The sequence below is a fragment of the Trichosurus vulpecula genome, chromosome 4 (genome assembly GCF_011100635.1).
Source record: "Trichosurus vulpecula isolate mTriVul1 chromosome 4, mTriVul1.pri, whole genome shotgun sequence".
Taxonomy (NCBI): domain Eukaryota; kingdom Metazoa; phylum Chordata; class Mammalia; order Diprotodontia; family Phalangeridae; genus Trichosurus; species Trichosurus vulpecula.
The window spans coordinates 53,643,272-53,670,693 of NC_050576.1; the positions used below are offsets into that span (position 1 = coordinate 53,643,272).

The following is a 27,422-nucleotide window of genomic DNA, read 5'->3' on the forward strand; positions in this document are numbered from 1 at the left end:
GACAGAGACCAGATCAACGTTGCAGCGAAACTGAAGGTTATCCAGGAGGAAAGGAAAGCCGACGCAGTCCCTGAGCTCTCCCCTCTCGCCCCACCTTTCACCTGCCTTCCTGACCTATCAGCCCCCTGGCGCAGCTCCCTCACAGCAAAACTGCCTCAAACAGGTCTCGCCAGCCGCCCCCTTCCATGCCCTACTTACTCTTCCTGCGGTATCCCCTCTTTTTCCTCCCCTGTCGCCTATTTCACCTCCCGCAGAGGTTCGCCCTTTGGTCTATACCATAGTAACTGCTATTCTCCTAGAGGGTATCCTGATAGGAGGAGCGTTTCACCCTAGCATCCTTGAACGTGGTTAATTTTTTTTAAAGCATATTGAAAGACCTGCTCCTACTTCAATGTCACTGGTTTCGTCGGTAACTTAATGGATTTCATTTTCCGCATTCAAGAATGTTGTCCTGAGGAGTCCATAGGCTGCTGGAGACTTTCAGAGATCAAAGACGCAGACATACGTATGCATTAAGGTACACGGTAAGTTGAGGAATTTCTTCTTTTGAAAATCAGCTTCTTTAACTGCAGAAAAGGACGGCGGTCCTAGAGGGCAATGGACGAAAGGTCTGTTGGCTGCGGAGGTAGCTTGCGGAATGAACCGAGAGCTCTAGAGTGATTTGAGTCAGGCAGGTAGTGGAGCTGGGTAAAAGGAAGATGCGTTTGTGTTTTGTCTAAATCTGAAGGTGCGGAAGGTAAAAAGGCCAAACCAGAGACTGGTGGAGAAGAGCTAAGTGTGTGTCGAGGACTACTAGAGGGTGCAAGTGTAGGAAACCTGTAGTGTTCCTCGTTAGTATAGTGGTCAGTATCCCCGCCTGTCACGCGGGAGGCCGGGGTTCGATTCCCCGACGGGGAGATTTAATTGTTTTTCTCTGTCCCCAGCAACTCACCTAAGGCCGGCCAAAGTCTCTCCCAAAGGCAAAAGATATCTTTACCTCCTTAGACGGCATCTTCTCAGGCGCTCCACAAAAGCAAGCCTCTTTGGAAGCTTCCTGCTGTCTCACCGGGGACCTTTCACTCGCTTGCCCTCATCCAGTCTCAGATGGCCATGAGCATCTTTGTCTCATGTTCGTTGTAGCAGAGGCCGATGAGTATCCCTCTTGTACCGGGATACATCAGCACATTCCTTCCAAAGATCAGCACATTCCTTCACTCTGCTGGGGACAGAGTGAAAAAAGTTCACTGTTCGGCTACCACCCCGGGGGCAGCGGAGGTGGGGCAGCTACTGAAGCACAGCTGCAGTTGCTTCCGGCCCCAGGCCCACTTGGTGGGAGGAATTAAGTGGCTGATCAGAGCAGGAGTGAAGAGCCTGCTGAAGATCTAAGTCCAGTCCGGGTTGGGGGTTCTTGGGGAAGGAGGAGTGCTGGTGTGGCAGAGCTGGCACATCCCCCCCAAGCTTGGAACATAGTTCTCCTAACTCTACAAGCAGTCATACCCCACTGAAAAACTCAAGGGTCAAGTTAGTTGGCTGGGAATATGCCCAGACAGCGAAAACGCACCCAAATTCAGTCTCAGACTTTGGAATCTTTCTTTGGTGACAAAGAAGACCAATACATACAGCCAGAAGAAGTCAACAAAGTCAAAGAGCCTACAACAAAAGCCTCCAAGAAAAACATGAACTGGTCTCAGGCCATGGAAGAGCTCAAAAAGGATTTGGAAAAGCAAGTTAGAGGAGTAGAGGAAAAATTGGGAAGAGAAATGAGAAGGATGCGAGAAACCATGAAAAACAAGTCAATGACTTGCTAAAGGAGACCCCAAAAAATACTGAAAAATATACTGAAGGAAACAACACCTTAAAAAATAGACTAGCTCAAATGGCAAGGGCTCCAAAAAGCCAATGAGGAGAAGAATGCCTTGAAAGGCAGAATTAGCCAAATGGAAAAGAAGGTCCAAAAGAACACTGAAGAAAATACTACCTTAAAAATTAGATTGGAGCAAGTGGAAGCTACTGACTTGATGAGAAATCAAGATATTATAAAACAGAACCAAAGGAATGAAAAAATGGAAGACAATGTGAAATATTTCATTGGAAAAACCACTGACCTGGAAAATAGATCCAAGAGAGGTCATTTAAAAGTTATTGGACTACCTGAAAGCCATGATCAAAAAAGAGCCTAGATATCATCTTTCACGAAATTATCAAGGAGAACTGCCCGGATATTCTAGAGCCCCAGGGCAAAATAGAAATTGAAAGAATCCATCGATCGCCTCCTCAAATAGATCGCAAAAAGAAATCTCCTGGAATATTGTCACCAAATTCCAGAGCTCCCAGGTCAAGGAGAAAATACCTCAAGCAGCCAGAAAGCAACAATTTGAGTATTGTGGAAACACAATCAGAATAATCCAAGATCTGGCAGCTTCTACATTAAGAGATCGAAGGGCTTGGAATACGATATTGTGGAGGTCAGTGGAGCTAGGATTAAAACCAAGAATCACGTCCCCAGCAAAACTGAGTATCATGCTCCAAGGCAAAATATGGACTTTCAATAAAATAGAGGACTTTCAAGCTTTCTCAGTGAAAAGGCCAGAGCTGAATAGAAAATTTGACTTTCAAACACAAGAATCAAGAGAAGCATTAAAAGGTAATCAAGAAAAAGAACAAGAAAAAGAAATTGCAAGGGACTTACTAAAGTTGAACTGATTTGTTTACATTCCTACATGGAAAGATGATGTGTATGATTCATGAGACTTCAGTATTACGGTAGCTGAAGGGAATATGCATATATATATATATATATATATATATATATATATAGAGAGAGAGAGAGAGAGAGAGAGAGAGAGAGAGAGCACAGAGTGAGTTGAAGATGAAGGGAAGATATCTAAAAAAAAATCAAATTAAGGGATGAGAGAGGAGTATATTGCGAGAAGGAGATAGGGAGAGATAGAATGGGGTAAATTATCTCGCATAAAAGTGGCAAGAAAAAGCAGTTCTGTAGGAAGAGAAGAGAAGGCAGGTGGGGGGGGAATGAATAAATCTTGCTCTCATCCGATTTGACCTGAGGAGGGAATACCATACATATGCAATTGGGTGTCTTACCCCACAGGAAAGAAGAAGGAAGAAGATAAAAAAGGGGGGGATGATAGAAGGGAGGGCAGATGGGGGTGGAGGTAATCAGAAACACTTTCAAAAGGGGACAGGGTCAAGGGAGAAAATTCAATAAAGGGGGATAGGTTAGGAAAGAGCAAATTACAGTTAGTCTTTCACAACATGAGTATTGTGGAAGGTTTATACATAATGATACACATGTGGCCTATGTTGCATTGCTTGACTTCTTAGGGAGGGTGGGTGGGAAGGGAAGAGGGAAGAGAATTTGGAACTCAAAGTTTTAAAAACAGATGTTCAAAAACAAAAAAGAAAAAGTTTTTGCATGTAACTAGAAAATAAAGTACACAGGTAATGGGGCGTAGAAATTTATCTTGCCCTACAAGAAAGGAAGGGAAAAGGGGATGGGAGGGGAGTGGGGTGACAGAAGGGAGGGCTGACTGGGGAACAGGGCAACCAGAATATATGCCATCTTGGAGTGGGGGGGAGGGTAGAAATGGGGAGAAAATTTGTAATTCAAAGTCTTTTGAAAATCAATGATGCAAACTAAATACATTAAATAAACAAGAAAGAAAGAAAGAAAAAAGAAAAAAATTGAACACAACCCCCCCCCCCGAAAAAAGAAATGTTCATTTTTTAGTTCACCTGCAAGGATAGGTAGTGGAGCAGATTTATTTGGATAGCGAACCAGACATCTTTGGAGGCCAGCTTGGTGGTGTAAAAATCCTCGACCCGACTCCCAGAAGTCCATCTGCATCCCCCAAGGTAAGCAGATTTCCTTGAGGCAACACTAGAATTTTATCAGCAGAACTGGATTTCCAGAGTGATCACAGGCCAGTTGAATTTCTGAACTAAGTTCAAAGATAAAGAACCATGGCTTGGGGAATTACAGGACAAAAATCAATTAACCGTAAATAGGATCAATACAAAATTATGTGGAATCAATTTAAACTCTTCAGTAGCATTTAGGGGCGTGGGCCAGAGTGTCGGAAAGGAGCAGCTGGATAGGTCGGCGTGATTGGTAGTGACAGTGGAGCGGCGAGAGTGGTCCAGGGGGAGAAGCCAGAGATAGAGCCAAAGGTTCCTTAGAGGAGACTAAGGAGGACCTGGGTAAGGCAGAGAATGAGGAAGGGAGAAAGCTGTCTTTGGTCTCCCTGGTGGTCTAGTGGTTAGGATTCGGCGCTCTCACCGCCGCGGCCCGGGTTCGATTCCCGGTCAGGGAATAACATTTTCTCCGGGCCAGCGCTCTTGTTCTTTACCATATATAACTTCAGACATCCGGGATGGACGACTCAGATGCAAATCATCCCTGCTCCCTTGCAACAGAGCTTCATCATCCTGGTTGCAAAATGAAAACCAGAGTCACGGTCCCAAGGATGTGGTCTATCCGTCGAAACTGCCTGGCTGGCAAACTGGTGGGAGTGTGGGAGGGCCCTGCGCAGGTTGGGGTAGAACAGGGTGGGCGAGAACACCTTTTGTCAGAAGCCTGGTTCTTCACGTGCGCAGGAAGGAGGGCTTTCCCAGGTGTCCATCTGCCGGAAAGCTAAGGGCTCCTCCAGCCTCCTCGAGGTAAGAGCAGGGCAGGAGGACTAGTGGAAGAAGCTGGGGATGACTAGGAAAGGTGCTGCTTCCAGGAGATGGTAGCGTCCTGCGTGGAGCTGTCCAAAAGGCGGAAAGGGACAAGCAGACAACGCCGGAGAAGTAACGTGTACGTACTAAAAACGCACCTCTGCATGGGCCGGGAATCGAACCCGGGCCTCCCGCGTGGCAGGCGAGAATTCTACCACTGAACCACCCATGCAAGATTCCCTAGGATCATCCTCAGCGCTGTCCCTGACTTTCATGCACAGAGACTTCGTGCCTCAAGCTCAAAATTTAACTCAACATGTGCTCACTCTCACCTACAACTTTTCCTATTCTTCTTGGTTTCCTCGACCTCCTCCCTCCTAAATTCCTCTCTTCTTCCATTTCGTCTTTCTCTTCTTACGTACTCCTCCATCCTCCTCTTCTTCCTCCGTTTCCTACTACTCTCCGTCCTCTTTCCCTTCTTCTTCCTCTTTTTCCCCTTTCTCTTTTGCTTCCTCCTGCTTATCCCTGGTTTTCCTGCTGCTGCTACACCACCTCCTCTGGGAAAGTCCTATGATCGCTGTGAAAGTAGGAATCTGAAGCTATATTGCTGGGAAGCAGCAAAAGGCCCGCTATCCATGCGTGCGTTTCTCTTCCGATCTACAAACGCTCTGGCAAAAGCCCAGTTTGGTCCTCAGAACGGGCCACTGTTCCTCTACATAACCTTCGTCCACAAGCGCGCAAGTGGAGGCTCGTCCCATGAAGGCCAGGGAGCTGGTGAGCAAGGATCACCGTGTCCCTCGAGTCAGGGGCCTGGGCAAGTGGTTTTCTCCTCCTGGTGTAGCGCTAAGGCAGCGCTGTGGGAGGAAATAGAAAAGTGTCAGGAGTGGGATTCGAACCCACGCCTCCAGGGGAGACTGCGACCTGAACGCAGCGCCTTAGACCGCTCGGCCATCCTGACTCAACACCAAAACCGCCCCCTCCCTCCTCTGTGGTGAGAAAGGTCGCAACACAACCACACAGGCCTGCACCGCTCAGTTGACTTCATCCAGCTCCTTCCACGCACTCTAGCCTCTCCCTCCGGCGCCAGCTCTGTCTAAGAAAATCCACTAGTGCAGAACCAACCTTCCACACCTCCTGCGCCCCTTCCTGCACACCTCTCCAGGACAACTCACACACCCTCGGAAGGGCACCAAAACACTCGCACCACAACAAACCACTCTCACCTGACCCGACCCCTCCCGCGCCTCCTGCTCGCCCGACCTTCCCGAACTTTGTCCCGGACCCTCCTCCTACCCGTCTCTTTGAGGAACTTACATAGTTCATTCCCGAGGCCACTCTTTCTAGAAGCGCCTTTTTTTCCGCCTCGGTCGATTTGCCCTTTAATCATTATCATGTTTCAAACAATTTGAACAAAAGATGGGAAGATTTTCAGGAGTCTAAATGAAGTGACACATGTGTTCAACAATATTTTAAAATATTAAATTGTGAAAAATTGTTCTCCAGAATTATCTTAAGACCGCCTTGTTTCCAACAAACCAATCAGGTCCTCACAGCGTCTGTTGTGAGCCAAGCAATGAATCCCAGGCTACTAGGGTGGAGGATGAAAGGAAGGGGCTGATACCTAGGCGCCAGAGGAGGGAGCGCCTGGCGAGACTCTCAGAGAAGGAAAGAGATGGAGACCTGCTCTCACGCAGCGCCCAATCTCCTAGGAAAAACAGTTTCTCCTGATTCACATCTCCAAAGCAGGAGGTGCCGGCCGAGCAGTGACCAGGGCATACCGAAGGAAGAAAGGGTGTGCAAGCCTCGGGTTGACTGTGAGGCAAAGCTTCGACCCGGAGAGGCTCGGAAGCTCTGAGGATATCTCTACCCGTGGATCCAGTGTCGGGGGAAACCATTCCCAAAAAATGGGGGGACTGATGGGTACGGATCGGTTTTCCAAGAGACAGAGACCAGATCAACGTTGCAGCGAAACTGAAGGTTATCCAGGAGGAAAGGAAAGCCGACGCAGTCCCTGAGCTCTCCCCTCTCGCCCCACCTTTCACCTGCCTTCCTGACCTATCAGCCCCCTGGCGCAGCTCCCTCACAGCAAAACTGCCTCAAACAGGTCTCGCCAGCCGCCCCCTTCCATGCCCTACTTACTCTTCCTGCGGTATCCCCTCTTTTTCCTCCCCTGTCGCCTATTTCACCTCCCGCAGAGGTTCGCCCTTTGGTCTATACCATAGTAACTGCTATTCTCCTAGAGGGTATCCTGATAGGAGGAGCGTTTCACCCTAGCATCCTTGAACGTGGTTAATTTTTTTTAAAGCATATTGAAAGACCTGCTCCTACTTCAATGTCACTGGTTTCGTCGGTAACTTAATGGATTTCATTTTCCGCATTCAAGAATGTTGTCCTGAGGAGTCCATAGGCTGCTGGAGACTTTCAGAGATCAAAGACGCAGACATACGTATGCATTAAGGTACACGGTAAGTTGAGGAATTTCTTCTTTTGAAAATCAGCTTCTTTAACTGCAGAAAAGGACGGCGGTCCTAGAGGGCAATGGACGAAAGGTCTGTTGGCTGCGGAGGTAGCTTGCGGAATGAACCGAGAGCTCTAGAGTGATTTGAGTCAGGCAGGTAGTGGAGCTGGGTAAAAGGAAGATGCGTTTGTGTTTTGTCTAAATCTGAAGGTGCGGAAGGTAAAAAGGCCAAACCAGAGACTGGTGGAGAAGAGCTAAGTGTGTGTCGAGGACTACTAGAGGGTGCAAGTGTAGGAAACCTGTAGTGTTCCTCGTTAGTATAGTGGTCAGTATCCCCGCCTGTCACGCGGGAGGCCGGGGTTCGATTCCCCGACGGGGAGATTTAATTGTTTTTCTCTGTCCCCAGCAACTCACCTAAGGCCGGCCAAAGTCTCTCCCAAAGGCAAAAGATATCTTTACCTCCTTAGACGGCATCTTCTCAGGCGCTCCACAAAAGCAAGCCTCTTTGGAAGCTTCCTGCTGTCTCACCGGGGACCTTTCACTCGCTTGCCCTCATCCAGTCTCAGATGGCCATGAGCATCTTTGTCTCATGTTCGTTGTAGCAGAGGCCGATGAGTATCCCTCTTGTACCGGGATACATCAGCACATTCCTTCCAAAGATCAGCACATTCCTTCACTCTGCTGGGGACAGAGTGAAAAAAGTTCACTGTTCGGCTACCACCCCGGGGGCAGCGGAGGTGGGGCAGCTACTGAAGCACAGCTGCAGTTGCTTCCGGCCCCAGGCCCACTTGGTGGGAGGAATTAAGTGGCTGATCAGAGCAGGAGTGAAGAGCCTGCTGAAGATCTAAGTCCAGTCCGGGTTGGGGGTTCTTGGGGAAGGAGGAGTGCTGGTGTGGCAGAGCTGGCACATCCCCCCCAAGCTTGGAACATAGTTCTCCTAACTCTACAAGCAGTCATACCCCACTGAAAAACTCAAGGGTCAAGTTAGTTGGCTGGGAATATGCCCAGACAGCGAAAACGCACCCAAATTCAGTCTCAGACTTTGGAATCTTTCTTTGGTGACAAAGAAGACCAATACATACAGCCAGAAGAAGTCAACAAAGTCAAAGAGCCTACAACAAAAGCCTCCAAGAAAAACATGAACTGGTCTCAGGCCATGGAAGAGCTCAAAAAGGATTTGGAAAAGCAAGTTAGAGGAGTAGAGGAAAAATTGGGAAGAGAAATGAGAAGGATGCGAGAAACCATGAAAAACAAGTCAATGACTTGCTAAAGGAGACCCCAAAAAATACTGAAAAATATACTGAAGGAAACAACACCTTAAAAAATAGACTAGCTCAAATGGCAAGGGCTCCAAAAAGCCAATGAGGAGAAGAATGCCTTGAAAGGCAGAATTAGCCAAATGGAAAAGAAGGTCCAAAAGAACACTGAAGAAAATACTACCTTAAAAATTAGATTGGAGCAAGTGGAAGCTACTGACTTGATGAGAAATCAAGATATTATAAAACAGAACCAAAGGAATGAAAAAATGGAAGACAATGTGAAATATTTCATTGGAAAAACCACTGACCTGGAAAATAGATCCAAGAGAGGTCATTTAAAAGTTATTGGACTACCTGAAAGCCATGATCAAAAAAGAGCCTAGATATCATCTTTCACGAAATTATCAAGGAGAACTGCCCGGATATTCTAGAGCCCCAGGGCAAAATAGAAATTGAAAGAATCCATCGATCGCCTCCTCAAATAGATCGCAAAAAGAAATCTCCTGGAATATTGTCACCAAATTCCAGAGCTCCCAGGTCAAGGAGAAAATACCTCAAGCAGCCAGAAAGCAACAATTTGAGTATTGTGGAAACACAATCAGAATAATCCAAGATCTGGCAGCTTCTACATTAAGAGATCGAAGGGCTTGGAATACGATATTGTGGAGGTCAGTGGAGCTAGGATTAAAACCAAGAATCACGTCCCCAGCAAAACTGAGTATCATGCTCCAAGGCAAAATATGGACTTTCAATAAAATAGAGGACTTTCAAGCTTTCTCAGTGAAAAGGCCAGAGCTGAATAGAAAATTTGACTTTCAAACACAAGAATCAAGAGAAGCATTAAAAGGTAATCAAGAAAAAGAACAAGAAAAAGAAATTGCAAGGGACTTACTAAAGTTGAACTGATTTGTTTACATTCCTACATGGAAAGATGATGTGTATGATTCATGAGACTTCAGTATTACGGTAGCTGAAGGGAATATGCATATATATATATATATATATATATATATATATATATAGAGAGAGAGAGAGAGAGAGAGAGAGAGAGAGAGAGAGCACAGAGTGAGTTGAAGATGAAGGGAAGATATCTAAAAAAAAATCAAATTAAGGGATGAGAGAGGAGTATATTGCGAGAAGGAGATAGGGAGAGATAGAATGGGGTAAATTATCTCGCATAAAAGTGGCAAGAAAAAGCAGTTCTGTAGGAAGAGAAGAGAAGGCAGGTGGGGGGGAATGAATAAATCTTGCTCTCATCCGATTTGACCTGAGGAGGGAATACCATACATATGCAATTGGGTGTCTTACCCCACAGGAAAGAAGAAGGAAGAAGATAAAAAAGGGGGGGATGATAGAAGGGAGGGCAGATGGGGGTGGAGGTAATCAGAAACACTTTCAAAAGGGGACAGGGTCAAGGGAGAAAATTCAATAAAGGGGGATAGGTTAGGAAAGAGCAAATTACAGTTAGTCTTTCACAACATGAGTATTGTGGAAGGTTTATACATAATGATACACATGTGGCCTATGTTGCATTGCTTGACTTCTTAGGGAGGGTGGGTGGGAAGGGAAGAGGGAAGAGAATTTGGAACTCAAAGTTTTAAAAACAGATGTTCAAAAACAAAAAAGAAAAAGTTTTTGCATGTAACTAGAAAATAAGATACACAGGTAATGGGGCGTAGAAATTTATCTTGCCCTACAAGAAAGGAAGGGAAAAGGGGATGGGAGGGGAGTGGGGTGACAGAAGGGAGGGCTGACTGGGGAACAGGGCAACCAGAATATATGCCATCTTGGAGTGGGGGGGAGGGTAGAAATGGGGAGAAAATTTGTAATTCAAAGTCTTTTGAAAATCAATGATGCAAACTAAATACATTAAATAAACAAGAAAGAAAGAAAGAAAAAAGAAAAAAATTGAACACAACCCCCCCCCCCCCGAAAAAAGAAATGTTCATTTTTTAGTTCACCTGCAAGGATAGGTAGTGGAGCAGATTTATTTGGATAGCGAACCAGACATCTTTGGAGGCCAGCTTGGTGGTGTAAAAATCCTCGACCCGACTCCCAGAAGTCCATCTGCATCCCCCAAGGTAAGCAGATTTCCTTGAGGCAACACTAGAATTTTATCAGCAGAACTGGATTTCCAGAGTGATCACAGGCCAGTTGAATTTCTGAACTAAGTTCAAAGATAAAGAACCATGGCTTGGGGAATTACAGGACAAAAATCAATTAACCGTAAATAGGATCAATACAAAATTATGTGGAATCAATTTAAACTCTTCAGTAGCATTTAGGGGCGTGGGCCAGAGTGTCGGAAAGGAGCAGCTGGATAGGTCGGCGTGATTGGTAGTGACAGTGGAGCGGCGAGAGTGGTCCAGGGGGAGAAGCCAGAGATAGAGCCAAAGGTTCCTTAGAGGAGACTAAGGAGGACCTGGGTAAGGCAGAGAATGAGGAAGGGAGAAAGCTGTCTTTGGTCTCCCTGGTGGTCTAGTGGTTAGGATTCGGCGCTCTCACCGCCGCGGCCCGGGTTCGATTCCCGGTCAGGGAATAACATTTTCTCCGGGCCAGCGCTCTTGTTCTTTACCATATATAACTTCAGACATCCGGGATGGACGACTCAGATGCAAATCATCCCTGCTCCCTTGCAACAGAGCTTCATCATCCTGGTTGCAAAATGAAAACCAGAGTCACGGTCCCAAGGATGTGGTCTATCCGTCGAAACTGCCTGGCTGGCAAACTGGTGGGAGTGTGGGAGGGCCCTGCGCAGGTTGGGGTAGAACAGGGTGGGCGAGAACACCTTTTGTCAGAAGCCTGGTTCTTCACGTGCGCAGGAAGGAGGGCTTTCCCAGGTGTCCATCTGCCGGAAAGCTAAGGGCTCCTCCAGCCTCCTCGAGGTAAGAGCAGGGCAGGAGGACTAGTGGAAGAAGCTGGGGATGACTAGGAAAGGTGCTGCTTCCAGGAGATGGTAGCGTCCTGCGTGGAGCTGTCCAAAAGGCGGAAAGGGACAAGCAGACAACGCCGGAGAAGTAACGTGTACGTACTAAAAACGCACCTCTGCATGGGCCGGGAATCGAACCCGGGCCTCCCGCGTGGCAGGCGAGAATTCTACCACTGAACCACCCATGCAAGATTCCCTAGGATCATCCTCAGCGCTGTCCCTGACTTTCATGCACAGAGACTTCGTGCCTCAAGCTCAAAATTTAACTCAACATGTGCTCACTCTCACCTACAACTTTTCCTATTCTTCTTGGTTTCCTCGACCTCCTCCCTCCTAAATTCCTCTCTTCTTCCATTTCGTCTTTCTCTTCTTACGTACTCCTCCATCCTCCTCTTCTTCCTCCGTTTCCTACTACTCTCCGTCCTCTTTCCCTTCTTCTTCCTCTTTTTCCCCTTTCTCTTTTGCTTCCTCCTGCTTATCCCTGGTTTTCCTGCTGCTGCTACACCACCTCCTCTGGGAAAGTCCTATGATCGCTGTGAAAGTAGGAATCTGAAGCTATATTGCTGGGAAGCAGCAAAAGGCCCGCTATCCATGCGTGCGTTTCTCTTCCGATCTACAAACGCTCTGGCAAAAGCCCAGTTTGGTCCTCAGAACGGGCCACTGTTCCTCTACATAACCTTCGTCCACAAGCGCGCAAGTGGAGGCTCGTCCCATGAAGGCCAGGGAGCTGGTGAGCAAGGATCACCGTGTCCCTCGAGTCAGGGGCCTGGGCAAGTGGTTTTCTCCTCCTGGTGTAGCGCTAAGGCAGCGCTGTGGGAGGAAATAGAAAAGTGTCAGGAGTGGGATTCGAACCCACGCCTCCAGGGGAGACTGCGACCTGAACGCAGCGCCTTAGACCGCTCGGCCATCCTGACTCAACACCAAAACCGCCCCCTCCCTCCTCTGTGGTGAGAAAGGTCGCAACACAACCACACAGGCCTGCACCGCTCAGTTGACTTCATCCAGCTCCTTCCACGCACTCTAGCCTCTCCCTCCGGCGCCAGCTCTGTCTAAGAAAATCCACTAGTGCAGAACCAACCTTCCACACCTCCTGCGCCCCTTCCTGCACACCTCTCCAGGACAACTCACACACCCTCGGAAGGGCACCAAAACACTCGCACCACAACAAACCACTCTCACCTGACCCGACCCCTCCCGCGCCTCCTGCTCGCCCGACCTTCCCGAACTTTGTCCCGGACCCTCCTCCTACCCGTCTCTTTGAGGAACTTACATAGTTCATTCCCGAGGCCACTCTTTCTAGAAGCGCCTTTTTTTCCGCCTCGGTCGATTTGCCCTTTAATCATTATCATGTTTCAAACAATTTGAACAAAAGATGGGAAGATTTTCAGGAGTCTAAATGAAGTGACACATGTGTTCAACAATATTTTAAAATATTAAATTGTGAAAAATTGTTCTCCAGAATTATCTTAAGACCGCCTTGTTTCCAACAAACCAATCAGGTCCTCACAGCGTCTGTTGTGAGCCAAGCAATGAATCCCAGGCTACTAGGGTGGAGGATGAAAGGAAGGGGCTGATACCTAGGCGCCAGAGGAGGGAGCGCCTGGCGAGACTCTCAGAGAAGGAAAGAGATGGAGACCTGCTCTCACGCAGCGCCCAATCTCCTAGGAAAAACAGTTTCTCCTGATTCACATCTCCAAAGCAGGAGGTGCCGGCCGAGCAGTGACCAGGGCATACCGAAGGAAGAAAGGGTGTGCAAGCCTCGGGTTGACTGTGAGGCAAAGCTTCGACCCGGAGAGGCTCGGAAGCTCTGAGGATATCTCTACCCGTGGATCCAGTGTCGGGGGAAACCATTCCCAAAAAATGGGGGGACTGATGGGTACGGATCGGTTTTCCAAGAGACAGAGACCAGATCAACGTTGCAGCGAAACTGAAGGTTATCCAGGAGGAAAGGAAAGCCGACGCAGTCCCTGAGCTCTCCCCTCTCGCCCCACCTTTCACCTGCCTTCCTGACCTATCAGCCCCCTGGCGCAGCTCCCTCACAGCAAAACTGCCTCAAACAGGTCTCGCCAGCCGCCCCCTTCCATGCCCTACTTACTCTTCCTGCGGTATCCCCTCTTTTTCCTCCCCTGTCGCCTATTTCACCTCCCGCAGAGGTTCGCCCTTTGGTCTATACCATAGTAACTGCTATTCTCCTAGAGGGTATCCTGATAGGAGGAGCGTTTCACCCTAGCATCCTTGAACGTGGTTAATTTTTTTTAAAGCATATTGAAAGACCTGCTCCTACTTCAATGTCACTGGTTTCGTCGGTAACTTAATGGATTTCATTTTCCGCATTCAAGAATGTTGTCCTGAGGAGTCCATAGGCTGCTGGAGACTTTCAGAGATCAAAGACGCAGACATACGTATGCATTAAGGTACACGGTAAGTTGAGGAATTTCTTCTTTTGAAAATCAGCTTCTTTAACTGCAGAAAAGGACGGCGGTCCTAGAGGGCAATGGACGAAAGGTCTGTTGGCTGCGGAGGTAGCTTGCGGAATGAACCGAGAGCTCTAGAGTGATTTGAGTCAGGCAGGTAGTGGAGCTGGGTAAAAGGAAGATGCGTTTGTGTTTTGTCTAAATCTGAAGGTGCGGAAGGTAAAAAGGCCAAACCAGAGACTGGTGGAGAAGAGCTAAGTGTGTGTCGAGGACTACTAGAGGGTGCAAGTGTAGGAAACCTGTAGTGTTCCTCGTTAGTATAGTGGTCAGTATCCCCGCCTGTCACGCGGGAGGCCGGGGTTCGATTCCCCGACGGGGAGATTTAATTGTTTTTCTCTGTCCCCAGCAACTCACCTAAGGCCGGCCAAAGTCTCTCCCAAAGGCAAAAGATATCTTTACCTCCTTAGACGGCATCTTCTCAGGCGCTCCACAAAAGCAAGCCTCTTTGGAAGCTTCCTGCTGTCTCACCGGGGACCTTTCACTCGCTTGCCCTCATCCAATCTCAGATGGCCATGAGCATCTTTGTCTCATGTTCGTTGTAGCAGAGGCCGATGAGTATCCCTCTTGTACCGTCATCCTCCGACCCAAAAGGAAGCACCAGCAAGAGTCAGGGATCTGTGTCCCACCTCCCCAGGGGAAACCTATGGGCCACTCACAGTAGTCTTGCTCCAGTGAGGGAAGGATTCGAAGCTGCCAATGTCCAGCGCCCCAGTCCCTGGCTCCGAGGATCTCCGACCCAAATACCCAGTTCACAACCGCACGCTCTCTGGCCTGCACGGTGCGCCTATTCTACATCCCCAGACATTCAGCTCTATTCCCACCCGAGCTCGAGTGGACACAGCCTCGGTGGCAGGGACGAGGGGAGGGCTACTAGCGTGTAGGCAGGGCAGTGGAGGATTGGAGAGGGGCACTCTGGAGGCAAGAACTGTGGCAACCAAATCCAGCAAAGGTCACGGGCTCCTGGGATTTGGTCCACTATAAAAGAGAGCTCGAGTGCGCTCTATCCCCCAGGGATTTCCTTGAGTCATAGCACCCCTCACCCCTTAGCCCCGAGGGTCCCAAAAACTAATTGGCCTGCGGGTCGGGTGTGTGCGGAGCTCTCTTTTCAACAGCCACACCACTGATTTGGCTACTGCATTGACCTGCATTCTCTGCTGCAAGAAAGAAATGCTGGCGGGTGTGGACCGGGCTGTAGCCGGAAGCTGGGAGCTGAGCCTTAGGACAACTTTACTGTGAGAGAAGTAGAGGACAGCCTGCGGCTCTCGCTTCTTCTTGACAAGAGGAGGACCCGCGCACTGTCCCAGTTAGTGGTATAGTGGTGAGCATAGTTGCCTTCCAAGCAGCGGACCCAAGTTCGCTTCCGCGTCAATGTAATGATTTACACGGCCTCCTTTTCTTGCCACACTGATGAACCACACACACAGGTATTGACGACTCTTCTCCTTCCCCGGTTCTCTCCCATGGTCTTCTCTTCATTTGGCACCTCTTTGCAGCCCTCCGGGGATGTTCCCAACCCGGATACGCGAGGGAGCTTCTATATCTCCGCTGCTACATCTCCTGCATCTTCTACGTTGTAGGCTGAGATGCTGGGCCTCGAGCCCAAAATTCCACCTCATTTCACTTCACTTCACTTCACATCAGTTGAACGACAATAGAATGCCTAATACGGGCAAGGTATGGTCCTTTTTCAGTAGGGTCTGACTCTTTGTGACACCATTTGCGGTGAAGATATTGGAGTGGTTGGCATTTCCTTCTCTAAGTTACGGTCTCAGAAGGCTGCGTCTTTGATAGATAAATAGGAAAGAGACCCTACCTACAAGGCATAGGAGCTTTTCTTCTGGAGAGAATCAAGGATCTGGATCTCACCCATCAGGACATTCCTTCCAAAGATGGAGATCCAACTTAAGCCACGCCTGCTCATCGTCTGCGCAATCCTGTCCATCTCCTCCAGTAAAAGCTGGACAAGGGATTCTGATGCAGAGAGACCAACCAGCAGGCTAATATACCAGTCTAGATTTAAGGTGATGAGGTTCTGCCCTAGGGTGATGACTATGTTACTGAGAAAGGGGGGCATGTTGGAGAAATGTTGGGAACGAGAAACGACTCATCTCCACAATTATAGGCTATTTGGGAGTGGAGGGAATTGGGGTAGAGGAAAGTGAAAAGACTAGGATGACGCCTAATTTGCAGCCTAGCAGCCTAGGACATTGGTGGTACCCTGTCCCGTCAGAGAGAGAGGAAGGTGTGAGGAGGAAAGATCACGAGATCGATTTTGGGCACGGTGAGCTTAGGCTGTCTGTGGAACTTCTTCATCGAAGATATCTAATAGGCAGGTGGAGATGAGATACTGGAAGTCAGGAGAGAGGTTAGGCGCTGTATAAGAAAATTTAGGAGTCATCTCCACAAGGATGATACTTGAAGGAAGGTGGCCCTTATGCTTGAAAGTGTTTAAAACAAGACAGGGCACTGGGCTTTGCCTAAGCTCCTCATCCTAACCGCCCCCCTTCCAGTTTGTATTCGTAGTTGCACGAACTCCACATTGAAGACAGGTGAGACAATTCGGAGGATTTGGAGAGGGATTCTCTCACAGCTGAGCACATCCAAGAGAATGAGACTCCCTCTTTCCGAGGCTCAGAACCAACCAAGCTCTTTCTGAACTACCCCTGGCATGCTGATAGAGCTGATGCTGACTAGAAAAGAAACCGGCAGCCAGACCATAGCCAAACGGATAGTTACTTGGCCAAAGGAAGGGGCTATGCAAAGGCATCCCGTATCCTCGGATACCCTGAAAAGAGAAAAGCGCGGCACAGGAAGAAATGACAGCTGAAAAGGCTCTAGGATTAAAAGTAGGAAGAGAAGTAGGCAGCAAGATATGGAATGAACAGAAGTTGAGGTTCAGGAAAAATGGGATAGGTAGAAGTTTGGGATTCCAATTCTTATTGTGTAGGGTCTTTGTTCAGGTGAGGCAAGACAGTGACACGATTAAGCTAAAAATGTGGTAAGCGTTGGGAGCATGATTTTTTTTTTCATAAAGACTGAATTTACCCATTAATAAGATCTCCTTTTCCTTCATCAAAAACCCCGAATGAGGGGGGGGGGAGTTCTCTTTTATAAGCATTGCAGAGTATAGAACACAGAGCAGCACTTCTTTTTGTTTAATATATTCCATTTTAGTATTATGTATTATTGTTTAATGTCTGGACAATTAGCAAACCACATATCAGAAGTCTGAGAATATGTTAGCAACTTTTATATTCCCAACTTTTCATATAAATTGAAATTTTTGTATGTATAGGTGTATATCATACCTACATACACATATATGTATGTATCTACCTGTATGTGCATAGACACAAAACAAATACCTATTACAGTACTCCAAGGGTCCTGCAATTTCAATGATGTTGGTATTCCCTCCAAGGATACAGATTGCTATCCATCCATTCCTGCTCATTCTGAGTGAAATCATATCCATGTCATCCGACAAATTCACTCCTACAGAGTGTTTACCCATTTAACTAGGGGTCTTCCTCAGGTTCTCTTGACATTGGGAGGATATCAATGAGGAACATGGGCTATCACTCTTACCATATGACCTTTTTCAATTATACAGTTTTTAACAATATTTTTAAAAGCTTCACTTTAATCAATCCTGCCATATTTAATTTATAACATTTTCCCAACGTTTACCCTAATACATATGTTTTCCTCACGCCCTTTATTGTAAGGGGAAAAAATATGCACCTTTCCTCACAAAACCCCAGAGTCAACTTTTCCTCATTTTTTTGTTCATTTCCGTTAGTTTTTAAAAACACTTTTATTTAAAGCTTTGAGTTCTAAATTCTATCCCTCTCTCTCTCCCTCTCCCCTCCCTGAGATGGTAAGCATTCAGATATACGTTATACAAGAACAGCACTTCTTTAGCCAGGAACAAGAGCTTGACGAAATTACGAACCCACCTTCCACACCTCTCCAGGACTGGAGGTGCGCAGCGGAGCGTTGCGGGGAAGACAATATGATTGGTTGGAAATTGGGAATGAAAGCCTAGTAACAACCCCCTCTTTCCCTCTTGAGACTAAGAAATGTTCATTTTTGAGTTCACCTGCAAGGATAGGTAGTGGAGCAGATTTATTTGGATAGCGAACCAGACATCTCTGGAGGACAGCTTGGTGGTGTAAAAATCCTCGACCCGACTCCCAGAAGTCCATCTGCACCCCCCAAGGAGAGCAGATTTCCTTGAGGCAACACTAGAATTTTATCAGCAGAACTGGATTTCTAGAGTGATCACAGGCCAGTTGAATTTTTAAACTAAGTTCAGAGATAAAGAACCATGGCTTGGGGAATTACAGGACAAAAATCAATTAACCGTAAATAGGATCAATACAAAATTATGTGGAATCAATTTAAACTTTTCAGTAGCATTTAGGGGCGTGGGCCAGAGTGTCGGAAAGGAGCAGCTGGATAGGTCGGCGTGATTGGTAGTGACAGTGGAGCGGCGAGAGTGGTCCAGGGGAGAAGCCAGAGATAGAGCCAAAAGTTCCTTAGAGGAGATTAAGGAGGACCTGGGTAAGGCAGAGAGTGAGGAAGGGAGAAAGCTGTCTTTGGTCTCCCTGGTGGTCTAGTGGTTAGGATTCGGCGCTCTCACCGCCGCGGCCCGGGTTCGATTCCCGGTCAGGGAATAACATTTTCTCCGGGCCAGCGCTCTTGTTCTTTACCATATATAACTTCAGACATCCGGGATGGACGACTCAGATGCAAATCATCCCTGCTCCCTTGCAACAGAGCTTCATCATCCTGGTTGCAAAATGAAAACCAGAGTCACGGTCCCAAGGATGTGGTCTATCCGTCGAAACTGCCTGGCTGGCAAACTGGTGGGAATGTGGGAGGGCCCTGCGCAGGTTGGGGTAGAACAGCGTGGGCGAGAACACCTTTTGTCCTTTACGTGGGCAGGAAGGAGGGCTTTCCCAGGTGTCCATCTGCCGGATGGCTCCTCCAGCCTCCTCCAGGTAAGAGTGGGGAAGGAGGACTTTTGGAAGAAGCTGGGGAGGACTTGGAAAGGTGCTGCTTCCGAGAGATGGAAGCGTCCTGCGTGGAGCTGTCCTAAAGGTGAAAAAAGGACAAGCAGACAAGGCCGGAGAGGTAACGTGTATGTACTAAAAACGCACCTCTGCATGGGCCGGGAATCGAACCCGGGCCTCCCGCGTGGCAGGCGAGAATTCTACCACTGAACCACCCATGCAAGAGTCCCTAGAATCATCCTCAGCGCTGTCTCTGACTTTCATACACAGAGACTTCGTGCCTCAAGCTCAAAATTTAACTCAACACGTGCTCATTCTCACCTACAATTTCTCCTATTCTTCTTGGTTTCCTCGACCTCCTCCCTCCTAAATTCCTCTCTTCTTCCATTTCGTCTTTCTCTTCTTACGTACTCCTCCATCCTCCTCTTCTTCCTCCGTTTCCTACTACTCTCCGTCCTCTTTCCCTTCTTCTTCCTCTTTTTCCCCCTTTCTCTTTCGCTTCCTCCTGCTTATCCCTGGTTTTCCTGCTGCTGCTACACCACCTCCTCTGGGAAAGTCCTATGATCGCTTTGAAAGTAGGAATCTGAAGCTATATTGCTGGGAAGTGGCCCGCTATCCATGCGTGCGTTTCTCTTCCGATCTACAAACCCTCTGGCAAAAGCCCAGTTTGGTCCTCAGAACGGGCCACTGTTCCTCTACATAACCTTCGTCCACAAGCGCGCAAGTGGAGGCTCGTCCAATTAAGACCAGAGAGCTGGTGAGCAAGGATCACCGTGTCCCTCGAGTCAGGGGCCTGGGCAAGTGGTTTCCTCCTCCTGGTGCAGCGCTAAGGCAGCGCTGTGGGAGGAAATAGAAAAGTGTCAGGAGTGGGATTCGAACCCACGCCTCCAGGGGAGACTGCGACCTGAACGCAGCGCCTTAGACCGCTCGGCCATCCTGACTCAACACCAAAACCGCCCCCTCCCTCCTCTGTGGTGAGAAAGGTCGCAACACAACCACACAGGCCTACACCGCTCAATTGACCTCATCCAGCTCCTTCCACGCACTCTAGCCTCTCCCTCTGGCGCCAGCTCTGTCTAAGAAAGTCCACTAGTGCAGAACCCACCTTCCACACCTCCTGCGCCCCTTCCTGCACACCTCTCCAGGACAACTCACACCCCTCGGAAGGGCACCAAAACACTCGCACCACAACAAACCACTCTCACCTGACCCGACCCCTCCCGCGCCTCCTGCTCGCCCGACCTTCCCGAACTTTGTCCCGGACCCTCCTCCTACCCGTCTCTTTGAGGAACTTACATAGTTCATTCCCGAGGCCACTCTTTCTAGAAGCGCCTTTTTTTCCGCCTCGGTCGATTTGCCCTTTAATCACTATCATGTTTCAAACAATTTGAATAAAAGATGGGAAGATTTTCAGGAGTCTAAATGAAGTGACACATGTGTTCAACAATATTTTAAAATATTAAATTGTGAAAAATCGTTCTCCAGAATTATCTTAAGACCGCCTTGTTTCCAACAAACCAATCAGGTCCTCACAGCGTCTGTTGTGAGCCAATCAATGAATCCCAGGAAAGGAGGGGGCTGATACCTAAGCGCCAGCATCAGATCAACTTTGCATCGGAGAGAAGAGACAGGAGAGCTGCCCATAGGGTCCCTGAGCAATCAGCTGCTCTCCCTTCTAGCCCCACCACTCATCGGAGCAGCTAGCTCCCTCAACGCCACTCTGTCTCAGACACTCAGAGACGAACACACGGACACACCCACTAACTCACAAGCTAAGAGGAAGAATATTTTGGAAGTCAGTTTCTTTAATATGAGAAAGGATGAACTTTCTGGAGAAACGAGGAACTAAAGATAGGGTGGCCGAGGAGGCTGGAGGGCCAGAGTCGTTTGAGTATGCAGGCAACGGAGTTGGGAAGGAGCTAGGGATCTTTGTGTTTTGTCAGAGTCCGGAGTTTGGATCCCAAGAACTCCCAAAGCAGAGACTGTCAACCAAGTGGGTAAGTTTGTGAGTGAGTGAGTGAGTGAGTGTGTGTGTGTGCGTGTGTGTGTGTTTAGTGCCAGGTCTGTACACAAGGGCATGGTCTGCCGCAGCTTCCTCCTTAGTATAGTGGTCAGTATTCCCGCCTGTCACGCGAGAGGACAGGGTTTGATTCCCCGACCCGAGCATCTGAGAATTCCTTTTGCACACCGCGTCCCTCACGTTTGCCCGACAGTATACCTCTCTGCTGCGGCCTCAACTCCGGGCCACCGAAATCTCTTCAAGCGCAAAAGGTGCCTTTGTGGCACCAGGCGGCTCAGTGTCAACTGAACCACTTCCCCCTAAGGCCTTGGCAAATATAGGCCTGTCCCTCCGCACCCTACCCACCCTCCCTCTTGCCCAAGAGCGCCTCGCCCAAGCGCCCAAGGGACTCTGTCTCTCAAGGGTACTAACACAGTGGCTGTTGCCTAATCGCTGGCCTCCAGGCTGAAAAGGAAACCAAAGGTCAGAGCCAGGGCTCGGTGCCAGACTTCAGCCGATGAAGCCTCTGGGTTACTCACAACGCGCCTGCTCTAGCTGTAGAGGTGCTGGCTACTGCCCGAGGCCAGAGCTCCAGGAGCGCCTCTCAGGCTCCCAAATCTCTGGATCCAAGGAGCTCACCCCAATGCCCAGTCTCTGAATGCACGCGCTCTTGCCTGCAGGTGGCACGCAACCAACATCCCCACGTCACACGGTGCCACTCACATGCAAACACTTGCGGACTCTTCTGGACCAGAAAGTGGGCTCAGGAGAACTCAGCGGCAGAAGTAAGGGGAGGGTCATATAGGATTAGCTCAGAACACGAGTTCTTGGACAGGGCCATGTAGGATTGCGGCCAGGGAACTCGGGAGGCAAGAGTTGTGGCAACCCAACCCTTAGCGGTCACTGGCTGGTCCTGGAGCAGTCGCAGGTGTTGGTCCATAACAGGAAACCTGTTCTTGGTCCATTTCTCCCGTACCCCACGGAAAGCTGGCGGCGGGCTTGAGCTGTCCTGCCTGCGGGATGTACGGTGAACTCTCTTTTCCTCAACCTCACAGCCTGATATGACTGCCGCCTTGACCGACTTCGCGGCTGCCGGCTGCTTGCTGTGATTATACCCGGCTGTAGCTGGAAGCATGGAATCCAGGTGCGGGGACAACTGGACTGTGAGAAATGTAACTGAACCAAGGCTGCACCAGGCGGCTTCTCTGGCAGAAGTGGCAGGAGCCTTGTGCCAGCTGAAGGCTTCTGCCCAGGAGCGTGGCTGACAAGGATTCTAGAGGAGTCCTGCGCTGGCCTCGGATAGCGTGGGGAGAAAGCGAGTGGTCTTGCGAATATAGCTGCAGGCAGGCCTCTTGGGCTGGCCCCAGCTGGCGGATCAGCAGGGAGCAGCCGGGGCTTCCACTGAGCCTTGGCAGAGGCAGGTTGCATTGGTAACTAAGGTGGGACTTCCTTACTGTTTTAGAATGATAAATTAATTAAGTCTCTTTGAGCCTTGCTAGGTGCAAAGCCCCAGGTCCAAACCCCTAATTACTAGATGATAAGCCTATGTGGGCGTGAAGCCTTTAGGATCCTAAGGGGAGTTGCTAAGACCAGAGCCAATGGTAGGAGCCTAAGTTCTGGTCGCTCAGATGACGTTTGATGACGGCTAAAGAGTGTATAAAAAGATAGAACAGAGATATTTGCTTAGGGCTCTCACTCTTGGAGGAGTGTTGATGTGGAGGCTCTGTGCAGCTGTAGTTAAGAGCTCTCCAACTTGTGAACCCAGATGTTGATGCCTTCTTGGTAACTGAATTGTATTTGGTCTGTTCATAACGCATCTTTGTAATTTGTTTGTATTTGCTCTGAAGTTCAGGGTGCTGGCTTTTCCCCCTAAACTAAGTGAATGATATATGCATATGTTGGATTAAAGTAAGTGTTAACCCCTTAACGTTAATTTCCTTAGTAAAGCAGATCAAAGAACTTGTGCTGGCAGCGTTCTTGTTGTTGAGCTTGTGTGGGTCTTTCATCCCCCACTCCCACCCCACAACAGCTGCTGGCCGAATTGTTGAAACACAGGTGTTTAGGGCATCTTTGATGGTTGGTATAGCAGTGAACAAAGCTGTCTTTCAAGCAGTTGAGTTCCCACTAGATGCAGCCTTTTACAATGCTCTCTTGCCACACCGCCCGCAATTACGAGAAGGTATGAAGGCTCTTCTCCTTCGCCTGCCCTCTACCATGTCCCTATCTTGATTTCACACCTCTTTGGGGCCCCTCTGCACACGTTCCCCATCTGAGGTACCAGAAGTGGCCCTCTATCTCTGTCCTCCAAAATCCTCTGGATCTTTCACGTTGTCTGGCTGGATGCTGGCTCTCAAGCCCAAATGCAACCTCACTTCATTCCTCTTTATTTGAAAAACAAAGGAGTGCCTAATCAGTGTACGGTATGTTGTTCAGGGGCTGCATCTTTGGTAGACAAACAGTAAAGAGCTCCTGCTTACACATTCCAGGAGCTTTTATTCTGGGGGAGACAGATGATGGGATAGAACTTATCCTTATGCATTCCAAAGCTTCTGGATCCCATCCTCTGGCATTCCTATGCATCTCCTTCAGTAACATTTCGACATTCCTATATAAAGAGACCAGCAAGCAAGTTTTTATAACAGTCTAGGTTTGAGGTGATGAGGACCTGCACTGGAGTGGTAGCTATGTCACTGAAAAAAGGGGGCATATAAGAAAAATGCTGGGAAGGTAGAAACGACTAGCTTGGACAATTATTGGCTATTTGGGGGTGAGGGAATAGGGGTAAGAGAAAGTGACAAGTCTAAGTTGCCAGCCTAGGACATTGGTGGTACTCTCTCCAATTAGGAAAAGGGGAAAGTTTGAGAAGAAAGATCACAGGATTCGTTTTGGCTATGGCAAGTTTAAGATGTCTATGGGACTTCTACTTTGAATATGTCTAATAGGCAGATGGAGATGAGAGACCAGAGGTGAGGAGAGAGTTTAGATGCTGTATAAGACGATGAGTCCAAGATGAGTCAGGGATGCATATGAGCTCTTTCAAATTCCCCTCCAAACAACTTTAAAGTAATGCCTCAAAACGAATTCTGGAGTGACAGAACCAACAAAAGGTCAGGTAAAACAATTTTCCAGCCCAAGATAACTTAGAAGTTCGTCAGGAAAAATTTGTCTGACCCAGGTGACCCAGATTTGGAAAAATAGGCAGAAGAGTACTACAAAATTCCTTTTATGACACAAATATAGTTCTGACACCTAAACAAGGAAGAGCAAAAACAGAGAAAGAAAATTGTAGACTAACTCCCCCAATGAATATCGATGGAAATTTTTTAAATAAAATACTAGCAAGGAGAATACAGCAATATATCACAAAGATCATACACTGTGACCATATGAGATTTATATCAGAAAAGGAGGGCTGGTTCAATCTTGGGAAAACTTTCAGCATAGCTGACCATATCAGTAATAAAACCAACAGAAATCATATGATGGTCTCAATAGATTCAGAAAATGCTTTTGACAAAATACAACATTCATTGCTATTTAAAAAAAAACACTAGAAAGCATATGAGCAGATGGCATTTTCCTTAAAATGATAGGTAGTATCTCTCTGAAAGCATCAGCAAGTATTATTTGTAACTGGGATAAGCTAGAAGTCTTCCTGATAAGATGAGAGGTGAAGCAAAGACGCAAATTATCACCACTATTCAATATTGTACTAGAAGTGCTAGCTATAGCAATAAGAGAAGAAAAAGAAATAGAAGGAATTAGAATAGGCAATGAGAAAAGAAAAATATCACTCTTTGCAGATGGTATGAGGGTATACTTAAAGAATCCTAGAAAAACAACTAAAAAACTACTTGAAATAACTAACAATTTCAGCAAAATTGCAGGATATAAAATAAACCCGCATAAATCATCAGCATTTCTATATACAAAGTCCAGAAGTAAGAGATAGATAACTCCATTTAAAATAAGAATAGACAATATAAAATTCTTGAAAGTCTGCCTGCCAAGAGCTATATGAACACAATTACAAAACACTTTGCATACAAAGTCAGATCTAAACAACTGGAAAAATATTCATTTCCCATGGGTGGGCTGAGTCAATATAATAAAAATCACAATTCTACCTTAATTAATTTACTTATTCAGTGTCATACACATCAAGCTACCAAAATTATTTTATAGAGCTGGAAAAAAATAACAAAATTCATTTGGAAGAGCAAAAGGTCAAGGATATCAAGAAAATCAAAGGAAAAAAATGTGCAGGAAGGTGGCCTAGCAGTACCAGATCATCAAAACGATATAGTACTAGATAAGAAATGGAGTGGTGGATCAGTAGACTAGATTAGGTATACAATGCACAGTAGTAAATGGCCAAAGTAACCTAGTGTTTGATAAACACAAAGATCCACACTTTGGGGACAAGAACTCACTTATTTAGTCATTTGTCAGTCTTGTCCAACTTTTCATGACACCTCTTGGGGTTTTCTTGGCAAAGATACTGGAGTGGTTTGCCATTTCCTTCTCCAGTTCTTTTTACAGATGAGATAACTGAGGTAAATAGGGTTAAGTTACTTGCCCAGGGTCACAGAGCTAGTAAGTGTATGAGGCCAAATTTGAATTCATCTCCCTGACTCCTTACCCTCCATTTTATGCACTGTACCACCTAGCTGCCCCTTGGAAACTAGGTATAGATATCGACCAATATCTCACTGTATACCAAGATAAGGTCAAAATGGGCACATGATTTAGGCATAAAAGGTGATATCATAAGCAAACTAGGGGAACACGGAATATTTTACCTGTCAGACTTATGGATAAGAGAAGAATTTATGACAAATAAGAATAAGAGAATTACAGGATACAAAATGGATAATTTTGATTACATTAAATTAAATTTTAAAAATTTTGAACAAACAGTGTGGCCAAGATTAGAAGGAAAAAAAATTTGTAGCAAGTTGTTTTGATAAAAGTCTCATTTCTCAAATATCTAGAAATATGAGAATAAGAAGCATTTCTCAATTGATAAATGGTCAAAGGATATGAACAGGCAGTTTGCAGACAAAGAAATCAAAACTATCTATAGCCATATGAAAAAATGCTCTAAATCATTACTAATCAGATCAATGCAAATTAAAACGACTCTGAGGTACCACCTCACACCTATTAAATTAGCTAATATGACAGAAAAGGAAAATAACAAATGTTGGAGGAGATATGGAAAAATTGGGATGCTAATGCTCTGTTGGCAAAGTTGTAAAATGATCCAACTATTCTGGAGAGCTTTTGTAATTGTACCCAAAGGGATATAAAACTGTGCATACACTTTGATCCAGTAATACCGCTACTAGGTCTTTATTCCAAAGAGATTTTCTTAAGGGAAAAGGACCTATTGATATTAAAATATATTCATAAAAATAAAACTATTGATAGCAGCTCTTTTTGTGGTGGCAAAGAATTGGAAATTGAAGGGATATCCATCAATTGGGAAATGGCTGAACGAATCGTGGTGTATGGTTGTGATAGGATACTATTGTTCTATAAGAAGTGACAAACAGAATCCTTTCAGAAAAACCTGGAAAGATTTACATGAACTGATGCAAAGTGAAGTGAGCAGAATAGGGAAAATACTGTACACAGTAACAGCAATATTGTACAACGATCAACTGAATAACTTAAATATTCTCAGCAATACAATGATCTGAGACAATGCAGGATTTATGATGAAAAATGCTATTCACTTCCAGAGAAAGAATTGATGGAGTCCAAATGCAGACAGAAACACACTTTTTTTAAACTTTCTTTTTTTCTTAGGTTTTTTTTTTGGTCTGTGTTTTCTTTTGAAATATAGCTAATACAGAAATATATTTTGCATGACTGCATATGTATAATCTATAGCAAATTGCTTGTCTTCTCAAGGAGAGGGGAGGGAAGAGATGGAGAGAATTTGGATTACACAATTTTAAAGAACGAGTGTTAAAATTATATTTACATGTAATTGAGAAAATAAAATGTACTTTTAAAAAAGAATAGAAAACTTTAAAAAAGTAAAACTAGGAGTCATCCTCTTGTGGACGATACTTGAAGGAAGGAGTGCCCTCAGTCCTGAGGATTTGTAAAATGGGATGGGACACTGTTTCAACAATCTGACTAGCAGCTGTTGTGGGGGTGAAAATCCAACACAAGCCCAACAACAAGAACGCTGCCAGCATAGGGTCTTTTGATCTGCTTTACTAAGGAAAGCAACGTTAAAGGGTTAACAAGCTTATTTTAATCCAGCATGCAAATATCACTCACTTAGTTCAGGGAGGAAAGCCAGCACCCTGAACTTCAGAGCAAATACAAACAAATTACAAACAGACCAAATACAATTCATAGTTACCAAGAAAACCAAGTCCGGACACCCGGAGGGCTCTTAACTACAGCTGCCTGGAGTCTCCACATCAGCGAGCCACCAAGAGTGAGAGCCCTGAGTAAATGGCTCTGTCTTCCCTGTTTTTATACAGTTTCAGACGTTATCAAACGTCATTTGAGTGACCAGAACTTAAGCTCCTATGATTGGCTCTGGAATTAGCACCTCCCCTTAGTCCCCTGGGAGCTTCACACCCACGTAGGCTTAGCACCTAGTA

At 46.7% G+C, this 27,422-nt stretch overlaps 12 non-coding genes across 12 annotated transcripts; 6 read left to right on the forward strand and 6 right to left on the reverse strand.

Moving 5' to 3' along the window:
- Nucleotides 1-825: 825 nt before the first annotated feature.
- Nucleotides 826-897, forward strand: TRNAD-GUC. Its single transcript has one exon. It is a non-coding gene; the product is annotated as a tRNA-Asp (tRNA).
- Nucleotides 898-4,238: 3,341 nt separating this feature from the next.
- Nucleotides 4,239-4,310, forward strand: TRNAE-CUC. The gene has a single exon. It is a non-coding gene; the product is annotated as a tRNA-Glu (tRNA).
- Nucleotides 4,311-4,817: 507 nt separating this feature from the next.
- On the reverse strand, nucleotides 4,818-4,888 carry TRNAG-GCC. Its single transcript has one exon. It is a non-coding gene; the product is annotated as a tRNA-Gly (tRNA).
- Nucleotides 4,889-5,531: 643 nt separating this feature from the next.
- On the reverse strand, nucleotides 5,532-5,614 carry TRNAL-CAG. Its single transcript has one exon. It is a non-coding gene; the product is annotated as a tRNA-Leu (tRNA).
- A 1,808-nt stretch (nucleotides 5,615-7,422) lies between these two features.
- TRNAD-GUC lies at nucleotides 7,423-7,494 on the forward strand. The gene has a single exon. It is a non-coding gene; the product is annotated as a tRNA-Asp (tRNA).
- Nucleotides 7,495-10,840: 3,346 nt separating this feature from the next.
- TRNAE-CUC lies at nucleotides 10,841-10,912 on the forward strand. Its single transcript has one exon. It is a non-coding gene; the product is annotated as a tRNA-Glu (tRNA).
- Nucleotides 10,913-11,419: 507 nt separating this feature from the next.
- Nucleotides 11,420-11,490, reverse strand: TRNAG-GCC. Its single transcript has one exon. It is a non-coding gene; the product is annotated as a tRNA-Gly (tRNA).
- Nucleotides 11,491-12,133: 643 nt separating this feature from the next.
- TRNAL-CAG lies at nucleotides 12,134-12,216 on the reverse strand. The gene has a single exon. It is a non-coding gene; the product is annotated as a tRNA-Leu (tRNA).
- Nucleotides 12,217-14,024: 1,808 nt separating this feature from the next.
- TRNAD-GUC lies at nucleotides 14,025-14,096 on the forward strand. The gene has a single exon. It is a non-coding gene; the product is annotated as a tRNA-Asp (tRNA).
- Nucleotides 14,097-18,383: 4,287 nt separating this feature from the next.
- Nucleotides 18,384-18,455, forward strand: TRNAE-CUC. The gene has a single exon. It is a non-coding gene; the product is annotated as a tRNA-Glu (tRNA).
- Nucleotides 18,456-18,944: 489 nt separating this feature from the next.
- On the reverse strand, nucleotides 18,945-19,015 carry TRNAG-GCC. Its single transcript has one exon. It is a non-coding gene; the product is annotated as a tRNA-Gly (tRNA).
- Nucleotides 19,016-19,652: 637 nt separating this feature from the next.
- TRNAL-CAG lies at nucleotides 19,653-19,735 on the reverse strand. The gene has a single exon. It is a non-coding gene; the product is annotated as a tRNA-Leu (tRNA).
- Nucleotides 19,736-27,422: the final 7,687 nt, after the last annotated feature.